Source organism: Meles meles, chromosome 7, assembly GCF_922984935.1.
Source record: "Meles meles chromosome 7, mMelMel3.1 paternal haplotype, whole genome shotgun sequence".
NCBI lineage: Eukaryota > Metazoa > Chordata > Mammalia > Carnivora > Mustelidae > Meles > Meles meles.
Genome location: NC_060072.1, coordinates 15,142,631 through 15,154,409, shown reverse-complemented (window position 1 = coordinate 15,154,409; position 11,779 = coordinate 15,142,631). Strand labels below are relative to the sequence as shown.

The window sequence follows — 11,779 nt, the reverse complement described above, 5'->3', positions numbered from 1 at the left end:
CATTGATCTCTTAGAAAAAGATTGAGAGTAAAATGGATACTTAAGAGTTTTCTTGGGTCCAGGCAGATGGGCTTACATTTAGAATAACTTGGATTAGGATGTTGGTCAGGAATCCCAAGTTAGGGGAACTGATAGATGCACTTCAGACTTAAATTAAATTTAACTTCTCCTGTACAAAGTTAGACTTTTTCTACGCCATATGTCTTTAGTTGCTTATCTACATTCAAATCAATTAAGCATATTTATTGAGTGTCTTATTCATTCATTAACTCATTTAAAAAAAAACCTATTTACAGCATCGAATATTCAAAAATATTTGAACATTACGTATGGGTTGATCCATGCTGGTAAAATTTACAAGAGAAATTTCATATAGAGAAACAGATGTATAATTATCAAAGTTCACAAAGTCATATAATCTGAGTATTGCACAGTACATATGGACATGATGCAGTAATAAGAATACACTATCCAGGGGTGCCTGGGTGGCTCAGTGGGTTAAGCCTCTGCCTTCAGCTCAGGTCATGATCTCATGGTCCTGGGATCGAGCTCCACATTGGGCTCTCTGCTGGCGGGGAACCTGCTTCCTCCTCTCTCTGCCTGCCTCTCTGCCTACTTGTGATCTCTGCCTGTCAAATAAATAAAATCTTAAAAAAAAAAAAAAGAATACACTATCCAGCAAAGGAAACAGTCAGCAAAACTAAAAGGCAACCTACAGAATGGGAGAAGATATTTGCCAATTATGTATCAGATAAACGGCTAGTATGCAAGATCTATAAAGAACTTACGAAACTCACACCCAGAAAAGAAATAATCCAATCACGAAATGGGCAGAAGACATAAACAGACATTTCTCCTAAGAAGACATACAAATGGCTAACAGACACATGAAAAAATGCTCAACATCCCTTGGCATCAGGGAAATACAAATCAAAACCACAATGAGATACCACCTCACACCTGTCAGAATGACTAAAATTAACAAGTCAGGAAACAACAAACGTTGATGAAGGTGTGGAGAGAGGGGAACCCTCTTACACTATTGGTGGGAATGGGAGCTGGTACAGCTCTGGAAAACAGTATGGAGGTTCCTCAAAAAGTTGAAAGTAGAGCTACCCTACAACCCAACAATTGCACGACTAGGTATTTACCACAAAGATACAAATGTAGTGATCTGAAGGGGCACCTGCACCCCAGTGTTCATAGCAGCAATGTCCACAATAGCCAAACTATCAAAAGAGCCCAGATGTACATTCGGATGAATGGATAAAGAAGATATGATATATACAATAGAATATTACTCAGCCATCAGAAAGGATGAATACTTAACATTTACATCGATGTGGAAGGAACTGTTGGGTATTATGCTGAGCGAAATAAGTCAACCAGAGAAGGACAATTGTCATACAGTTTCACTCATATGTGGAATGTAAGAAACAGGGCAGAGGACCGTAGGGAAAGGGAGGGAAAACAGAATGGGAAATCATCAGAGAGGAAGAAAAACCATGAACAACTCTAAATTATAGGAAACAGAGTGAGGGTTGCTAGAAGGGAGGTGCTTGGGGAGATGGGGTAACTGAGTGATGGGCATTAAGGAGGGCACATGACGGGATGAGCACTGGGTGTTATACAACTGATAAATTATTGAATACTACATCTGAAACTAATGATGTACTGTAAGTTGGCTAATTAAAATTTTAAAAAATACACTATCATACACTCATTATACTGTGAGTTCCAAAGGACAGCAATAATTTAGGACCTTTTCACAAAGGGAAAATTCTATTAGTCCAAGCACTGTTTGTTCGAGCATTCATATTTCCACTCTGTAACAGAGGAATGTCTTGATAACTATTTCTAAATAAAATGTATTACTTGTTTAACTGGTTTTTTCCTGACCTTATGTATTATTTTGCTCATTTCTCAGGCAATTATTGTCTGCCTGTCATGTGTCAGGACTCGTGTCAGGAGCTAACAGTATAAGAAAGCATCAATACTTCAGAAGTACATAGCCTGATTAAGGAAGAGGGACATGTAGACAGAAAAAAATACATATTTTTCTGGTGTTTTCAGACTTTAGGATTGTTTATTGTATAATCATTGTGTTCTTTTCATTTTCATTTTATTTTTTCAAAATTTATTTAATAAAATACATATTTTTATTTGAAATTTAAAATAAAAATTTAAATGATTTAAATTTATTTTTTAAAAGATTTTATTTATTTATTTGAGGAAAAGCAAGCTCCCCACCAAGCAGAGAGCCCGATGTGATGCTCGATCCCAGAACATGGGGATCAAGACCTGAGCCAAAGGCAGACCTTAACGACTGAGCCATCCAGGTGCCCTGTTGTATTCTTTTTAGATAGAACATCAAACCTTTTGCTGTAGGGACACCTGGGTGGCTCAATTGGTTAAGCATCTGCCTTCGGCTCAGGTCAGGATCCCAGGGTTCTGGGATTGAGACCCGCCTTGTGCTCCCTGCTCAGGGGGAAGTCTGCTTCTCTTTTTCCGCCTCCTGTTCCCTTTGCTTGTACTCACTCTCTTCCTGTCTCTCTCAATCTAATACATAAATAAAATCTTAAAAAAAAACCAAAACAACTCATGCTTTAAATCTGGTACCACTTCACCTGAAAAGGAGTCTAAATATGGAAGAAAAATTTATTGAGTACATTCTTTGAAAAGGTAGTGCACATCCTATTTAAAAATAAATGTATCCCATGTTTTCTAACTTTTCAGGCTCTCTGTAAGACGGAAGTGCTATGGTTGAGCAGTGATTTCTATCAGAGGCACAAGAGAAGTTGCTTTCTGAACTTTGAGCTATGGCTTGAAGAATCTGTAGGTTCCGTTGCTTTAGTGCAAGTGCAGGAAGAGCACACAGTCCAGGCAGAGGGAACAGCATGTACAAAGGCACAGGGGCATGGTATATACGGGAAATGAGAAGGGCTATTCACTGAGCCTGGAGGAAGAGAGCATGAGAGAAAGAGGGAGGGCATTGCCTAAAGTCAGTTCGGAACATATCCTATCTACCAAAGTAAGGACTGTGGACACTTCCTGGAGCTTAAGGGAATTAAATAAGGCTTTTAAGCAGGGGATTGAGCTGACTCATATTTTAAGAAAAGAGGCATCTCTGGCAGCAGAGAGAAGGATTGACTGGACCAAACAAGGAGACAACTCTTGGCAAGAAACAATGAAGTATGTGGGAGTGAAGATAGAAAAGGGAGCAAATTTGAGAAGTAATGGGAACGTAGACTTCCATTTCCCATCAAATGTAGCTCTTGATACCTAGCCTGGGGATCATGGGAATTAGGAAGTGGTGATTAGACATGGAGCTTATTGTGTCAAGTTTTTTATTTTATTTTACTGTGTCAAGTTAATGAATGAGGGCTTTGTAATGCAACCGAGTATCTTAACCATAAGAAGATCAATGTAAGCCAAGATCTGGGGTGAGAGAGACAGTGGTGGGAGGTGGGATGAATGTCATACATTGACCTGATGAAAGTCACTTGAGATGATTTACTGCTGCCTTCTTGGTGGGTCTGATTAACTTTAGGTATCTGGAACAAATCTCAATTTATTTTTTCCCTCTCCATTCTACCCTCAGTTCCAGAAACTTCTCCCAGATAGCCCCATGGCTTATTTTCTCAATCCCTTTGGGTGCCTGCCGAAGGTGGTACAAACTAGAAGATTGAAAAAACAAATTCAGGGGCACCTGGGTGGCTCAGTGGGTCAAAGCCTCTGCCTTCGGCTCCAGTCATGATCCCAGGGTCCTGCGATCGGGCCCAGCATTGGGCTCCCTGCTTGGCGGGGAGCCTGCTTCCCTTCCTCTCTCTCTGCCTACTTGTGATCTCTGTCAAATAAATAAATAAATAAAATCTTAAAAAAAAAAAAGAAAGAAAGAAAGAAAAGAAAAAAAAACAAATTCAAGCTGTTCTTTTGTATAGCATTTTTGAGAAACAAAGACAAGGGAATCTAATCTCTTTGTTTTAAAATGTTACTCTTATGGGTGCCTGGGTGGCTTAGTGGGCTAAGCATCTGCCTTTGGGTCAGCTTGTGATTTCGGGGTCCTGGGATCTAATCCTGCACTGGGTTCCCTGCTCAGCAGAGAGTCTGATTCTCCCTCTCCCTCTACCCCTCCCCCTACTCTCCCCACCTCTTGTGTTCTCTCTCTCTCTCAAATAAACTATTTTTTAAAAAGACTTTAATTTTTTATTGTTTTTATTAGATACTGAATATATAAAAAGGAGGAACTGTAACAGATGTGAAAAGGTTAAAAAATAATACCTCAAACATCCATATATCCAATATCTAGTTTTATTTATAATAATAATAATTATCATTATTATTATTACTGGCATTGTGGTATGAAGCAATTGGGAATTAATGTTCAACATCTAATTTTAAGATGAACTATGACCTGTGCCTTTGGAGCCAAGTCCATTCTGTGTGTCTCCTTGGTCTCTCCCCTCTCCCTTCTGCCCAGAGGTAACCATGGCCCTGAACTTTATGCTTGTCTTTGCCCTATTTTTCTTTACGATTTTATCACCTATCAATCCCCAATCAATATATTGTTTAATTTTCTGTATTCCTGAAATTTTTAAAGTTGAATCATACAGAATCTAGTCTTCTGTGACTTGTTTTTGTTACTCATCTTATGCTTTTGAAATGTAGCCAAGGCTACTGATTTTTACTGCTGCACAGTATTCAAGTTAAGAACAAGCCACATCTCCTCTTCCTCTCCACCATCTGCTTGGCAGATGCAAAGCAGCAACCATGCATGACTGCATCTCCATCCACGTTGGCCAGGCTTGGTGTCCAGATCGGCAGTGCCTACTGGAGCTCTGTTACCTTGAACATGGCATTCATTCTGATGGCCAGATGCCAAGTGACAAGACCATTGTGGGAGGATCTGACTCCTTCAACACCTTCCTTCTTCAGTGAGATGGGTGCTAGCAAGAATGTGTTGTAGACCTGGAACCCACAGTCATTGATGAAGTTCACACTGGCACCTACCGCCAGCTCTTCCACCCTGAGCAGCTCATCACAGGCAAGGAAGATAGTGCCAATAACTACGCCTGAGGGCTCTACCCCATTGGCAAGGAGATCACTGGCCTTTCTCAGACAGAATTTGTAAGCTGGATGACCAGTGCACAGGTCTTCAGGGCTTCCTGGTTATCTTCAGCTTTGGAGGGAAGACCTTGTTCCAGGAATGTCTCTCTGTTGATTATGGCAGGAAGCCCAAGCTGGAGTTCTCTATTTACCCAGCCCCTCAGGTTTCCATAGCTGTAGTTGAGCCCGACCTCCTTACGTTCCATACCCCATCCTGGAGCACTCTGTGCCTTCGTAGTAGACATCTCTGACATCTGTCATAGAAACCTTGATATCGAACACCCAACCTACACTAATCTAAATAGATTGATTGGTCAAATTGTGTCCTTCATCACTGCTTTCCTCATATTTGATGGAGCCCTGAATGTTGATCTGACAGAATTCCAGACCAACCTGGAGCCTTATCCCTGCATCCACTTCCCTCTGGCCACAAATGTCCCTGTCATCTCTGCCAAGAAAGCCTACCACGAGCAGCTTTCTGTAGTATGCATGCTTTGAGCCGGCCAACCAGATCATGAAATGTGACCCTCGCCATGGTAAATACATGGCTGGCTGCCTGATGTACCATGGCTACATGGTTCCCAAAGATGTCAATGCCGCCATTGCCACCATCAAAACCAAGCATATCATCTAGTATCATTCAAAGTGGTCATAAATGACCAGTCTCCCGCTGTGGTACCTTGTGGAGATCTGGCCAAAGTCCGGCGAGCTGTGAGCATGCTGAGCAACGCCACGGCCATGGCTGAGGCCTGGGCTCTCCTGGACCACAAGTTTGACCTGATGCATGCCACATGTCTCTCTGTTCACTGGTACATGGGGGAGGGCATGGAGGAAGGAGAGTTTTCTGAGGTCTGTGAGGACATGGCTGCCCTTGAGAAGGATTATGAGGAGGTTAGTGTGGATTCTGTTGAAGGAGAGGGTGAAGAAGGAAATATCACAAAGGTGCTGCTTTTACAGGGAAGCTTATTCTGTTTTGAACATTGAAAAGTAGTGCTCTGATTACTTAATTTAACATACGATTACTGACCTGTGCTTTAAAACACAACGCTTTGTTACAGACCCAAGCTGTCCATGTCTCTGGTGGGTTTGAATACAGTATTCCCTGTCTTAAATTAAAAAAAAAAAAAAGAAGAAGCCACAATCTATCCATTCTCTTATCAACAGATTTATTTATATTTTATTTTTTTATTACAAAACAGTGTTTCTTTTTTTTTTAAGATTTTATTTATTTGACAGAGAGAAATCACAAGTAGGCAGAGAGGCAGGCAGAGAGAGAGGGGGAAGCAGGCTTCCCGTTGAGGAGAGAGCCTGATGTGGGGCTCAATCCCAGGACCCTGAGATTGTGACCTGAGCCGAAGGCAGAGGCTTAACCCACTGAGCCACCCAGGCGCCCCACAAAATATTGTTTCTATAAATAGTTTGTCTTCTGATATTTGTATATAAGAGTTTCTTTAGAAAATATACCTGGAGGTGGAATTGTTGGGTCACAGGATATGTGTATCCTTGAAATTATTAATTAATGTCAAATTGTTTTCCAAACAGGTAATATCTACTTATCCTTTGACTAGCAGAGTATATGAGTATCTCTTGCTCCTTATCTCCAATCAAATTTGATATTATGAGGATTTAAAATCTTTGCCAGTTGGGTAGATGTAAAAATCTCATTTTATTTTATTTTAGTAGGCTCCATGCCCAAGGTGAGGCTTGAACTCATGACCCTGAGATCAGGAGTCACATGTTCTACCAACTGGGCCAGCAGGTGAGCCAAAAATATACCATTTTAGTTTGGATTTGCAGTTCCTCAAATAATAAAGGTGAGAATCATTTCATGTTCATTTCCCATTGGTTCTGTGTTTTTTCCTCTCTGACGTTTCCGATTCCAGTCTTGTACCCATTTAAAAAATTGTGTTGTCTTTTCCTTATTGAAAATTTGCAATCCGGGGTGCCTGGTGGCTCAGTGGTTAGGTGTTTGCCTTCAGCTCAGGTCATGATCCTGGGTCTTGGGATTGAGCCCCACACCAAGCCCCACATCAGGCTCCCTGCTCCACGGGGAGCTTGCTTCTCCCTCTCCCACTTGCCTGCTTGTGTTTCCTCTCCTGCTGTGTCTCTCTGTGTCAAATGAATAAATTAAAAAATCTTTAAAAAAAAAAGAAAAGAAAATTTGGAATCCTTCATACATTATGGACAATAGCCCTCTGTCAGTTGTATGTGTTGCTAATATCTTTTCCCAGTGTGCAGTCCGTCTTTTCATTTTTCTCATGATCCTCTGATGAACAGAAATTCTGCATTTTAATGTGGTCGAGTTTAACCAATCTTTTCTTTCAGAGGTGTGCCTGTTTGGGTCTTGCTTCAGAGATCCTCTTCTTTTCCAAGGTCTTTTTTTTTTTTTCTTTTAAAGATCTATTTAGCCATTTGAGAGAGAGAGAGTGAGAGAACACACAAGGCGGGAGAGGCAGGGTAAGTGAAAGAAGCAGACTCCCTGCTGAGCGGGGACCCTGATGCGGGGCTCAATCCCAGGACCCCAAGATCATGACTGAAAGCTGAAATTAAGAGTTGGACACTCAACCGACTGAGCCACAAAGCGCCCCTCTTCCCAGGTTTTAAATATATTCTCTTGTTTTTTTTCTAGAAGTTTTACAGTTTTACTTTCTACAATTAAGCCTTGAATCCATCTGGAATTTTTTTTTCTGTTGTATGAGGTATAGATCCAATTACATTTTATTTAACATACATAACCCATTGTAGAGGGCCTCCATTTCTCACTAGACTGCAATTCCAGTTGTGTTCGATCATCTCCAAAGAAGGCTCTGATCAGTTCCTTCCCTCCTTATAAATATTCCACTCTATTCATGAAGAGCTAGGGCCTGTTTCTTTTCCCCTAGAATCTGGGCTGACCTGGCTACTAGCTCGAACAAATCAAGCGGGGTCATCTGGAAGAGAATGGAAGCCCAGACAGCACTCTGGCCATGGGAGAGCAGTCTTATTGGAATCGCCATCTGGGTCCAGCGACCACCTGAATGCAGCTGGAATGACTAAGTCAAGGTGAGACCAACGTTAGGACTGGCTAGGCAAGTCACAGAATCGTCAGAAATTATAAAATGATTGCTGTAGTTTTAAGAAATGAGGCATTGGGGTAGTTGGTGATATCGCAACTGATAATCACTGCAACAAATCCAGTTTCCATACATGTTAGAGTCTGTTTCAAGGCTGTTTATTCCGTTTCTATTGGGTTGTTTGTCTCAATGACTATCTGGTAGGGTGTGTATTTTTACCTTGCTCTCCTTTTTCCTGTTTTCGTATAATGTTTGAAAGCAAGAATTTGCTTACTTGATCACACACAACCCTCACATCTATTATATATGTTTCTCCACCTATGTGGTCTTCTTAAAAGATAAACTGAAGCATATTACAATTTATAAAGTTTATTGGAGCAAAAATCAATTCAAGTTGGGCAATGCCAAACTGGAAACAGTTAGGAGGGCTTCACCAACAAGAGCTACGAGAAAAACTTAACAGAGAAGAGGCAGAAGCAAAGCAAGAGAATGACTTGGTTATAAGGGGCTGCGTTACCTGGGAGAGCTAGTTGCTGTCCTTGTTGTCCTTGGGTTTCAGTTTCTTCTTTTTTTTTTTAATTTTATTTATTTATTTGACAGAGAGAAATCACAAGAGAGGCAGGCAGAGAGAGAGGAAGGGAAGCAGGCTCCCCGCTGAGCAGAGAGCCCGATGTGGGACTCGATCCCAGGACCCTGAGATCATGACCTGAGCTGAAGGCAGAGGCTTAACCCACTGAGCCACCCAGGCGCCCAGGTTTCAGTTTCTTAACTTTGAGGCATTACAGGCGAAAGTCTGCATTTGCTTACGTAGGCTACTAAGGTATTAAAGCCACCTCAGCCTAACAGCCTTCTTGTTTAATTTACTTAATAGTCTTCTTTAATGTCTTTTAACATTAGATTTATAATCTTCTCCACAGAGGTCTTACAAATCTTCTGTTGGATCTATTTCTAGTTTTTATTGCTGTTGTAAATCTCTTTGTTACTGATATGTACAAATGCACTTTACTATTGCATACTGATTTCATAACCAGAAACTTTTCTCTTACTAATTTTTTTCCTTTATTTTTATTTATTTTTCAGAAAGAGAAGAGAGAGAGCTCAGGGGTGGGGGGAGGTAGAGAAGCAGGCTTCCTACTGAGCAAGGAGCCCGATGTGGGACTCGATCCCAGGACCCTGGGATCATGACCTGAGCCGAAGGCAGATGCTTAACAGACTGAGCCACTCAGGCATCTCAAACCAATTATTAATTTTTAAACTTTATCTTTGGATTCTTCAGAGTTTTGTGTGGAGATAATCCTATCAACAACAAACAAGGATAGTTTTGTTTCTTTTTTTTTCAACCTTATCTATTTTTTGTCTTGTTCTTATCTTACTTCACTGGTCAGAACCTCTAGTGCCATGATAAATAGAAGCCTTGTTCTTGATCTTAAAAGAATTTTTATGTTTTTAAATATCACTATTTCTTTTAGAGATTTTATTTTTAAGTAATCTCTATGTCCAATGTGGGGCTCAAACTTACAACTCTGAGATCAAGAGTTACGTGCTCCTGAAGGACATTAGGAGAAGGAAGGGAAAAATGAAGCGGAGGGGGGATGGAGATCGGAGGGGGAGATGAACCATGAGAGACAATGGACTCCAAGAAACAAACTGAGGGTTTTAGAGGGGAGGTGGTTGGGGGGATGTGTGAGTCTGGTGATGAGTATTAAGGAGGGCACGTATTGCACGGAGCACTGGGTGTTATTATACACAATGAATCATGGAACAATACATCAAAAACTAATGACGTACTGTATGGTGACTAATTTTTTTTTAAGATTTTATTTATTTATTTGACAGAGAGAGACACAGTGAGAAAGGGAACACAAGCAGGGGGAGTGGTAGAAGAGAAGCTACCTTCCCGCTGAGTGGGAGCCTGATGCAGGGCCCGATACCAGGACCCTGGGACCATGACCTGAGCCGAAAGCAGATGCTTAATGACTCACCCAGGAGCCCCTGTATGGTGACTAATATAAATTAATAATAATTTTTTTTAAAAGGCAAAAAAAAGAGTTGCATGCTCCACCAAGTGAGCCAGCCAGGCACCCCATTATATCTTACTAATATTAAGCATGAATTTTTGTTATAGCTTTTTCCTCTAGAGAAACTTTATATGGTTAAAGAGGTTTTCTTCTATTTTGTTGCAAAGAAATTTTCCCCCCAAACCATAATCTAATGTTCTCTTCTATTAAATCATTTTCTTACTTCTGTTGAGATGATGGTATGGTTTTTTTCACCCTTAATTTGTTGCCTTGGTATATTAAAATGTTTTTAAAAGGTAAACCAATCTTGAATTCCTGGAATGAACCCAATTTTGTAATAATCAAATATGTTTTTTATTTGTTGCTAGAGTCAGTTTGTTAAATTTTGTTTAGGATTTTTGCATTTGTGATCATTATTGACATTGATCTATAATTTTTCAGTCTTTTATTGCTGTTGCCTGTCTTTGATATATATGATGCTTATGTTGACACTATACAATGGTTTGGAAAATATTTCCTCTTTTTCTATATCCTAAAAGAATGCAAGATTGGATTTACTTCCCTTTTATGACCCTAATAGTATTTATCTGTGTTTTCTTGTTTTTTTCTTACTTGTTTTTCCCAGAGATTTGTCAATTTTATTAATCCTGAAAAAAAAAAAAACTTTTAGGGGCACCTGTGTGAGTGTGGCTCAGTCAGTTGACCATTGACTCTTGGTTTCAGCTCAGATCATGATCTCAGGGTGGTGAGAACAAGCCTTACATTGGGCTCAGCACTCAGAGCGGAGTCTGCTTGGGATTCTCTATTTTCCTCTCCCTCTGCCCCTTCCCATCTAAATAAATAAATAAATAATAAAATCTTAAAAAAAGAAAATCTTTTGTTGAGCCTCTCTGTTTTGTGTTCATTCTTTATGAATTTCTGCTTTTATATTTATTTCTTTTTTCCTATCTTCTAAAGTTAGATGTTAAGCTAATTACTTTTTATCCTTTATTCTTTTACAATATATGCATTTAGGATACTATACATGTCCCTCTACTCCTTTAGCTGTATCTTGTTAATTTTGACAGGTAGTGTTACTGTTCAGTTCTAAATTTTTTCTAGTTTTCATTAGAATTTTTTTTGTGCTGGAGCTATTTAAAAGTATGTTTTTCAACGTGCAAGTGTGTGATTTTTTGTTTTATTTTTAAAAATTAATATCTAAATTAGTTGCATTATGGTCAGAGATTGTGGATATTTTTTGGAATTTGTCGAGAATATCTTATGATTAGTCCTGTAAATTTTCCCATTCTTAGATTCAATGTACTATATATAAATATTATATCAAGCTCACTCACAGTTTTTCAATCATCTTCATCGTCACTGACTTTTCTGTGGGTTTGAGTATAAACTTCTTTTAATGTTTATGTTTAATTTCTTATCTTGTTCCAGAAAGCTGTATCTGTTCTATGTTTGTACTGTACTTCTTTTCAAGCCTCTGTTTGATTCCCCTTGGGTGACTCTGACCCTTGATGATTTACTCTACTCTTTGCAGGTTACGTGAGATAACAAACAACCCCAAAATCTCATACATGCACCCTGAAGTTTATAGCAGCATTATCTGCA

At 39.7% G+C, this 11,779-nt stretch overlaps 1 pseudogene; it reads left to right on the top strand.

Moving 5' to 3' along the window:
• The first annotated feature begins 4,770 nt into the window (after positions 1-4,770).
• Positions 4,771-6,090, top strand: LOC123946307 (annotated as a pseudogene).
• Positions 6,091-11,779: the final 5,689 nt, after the last annotated feature.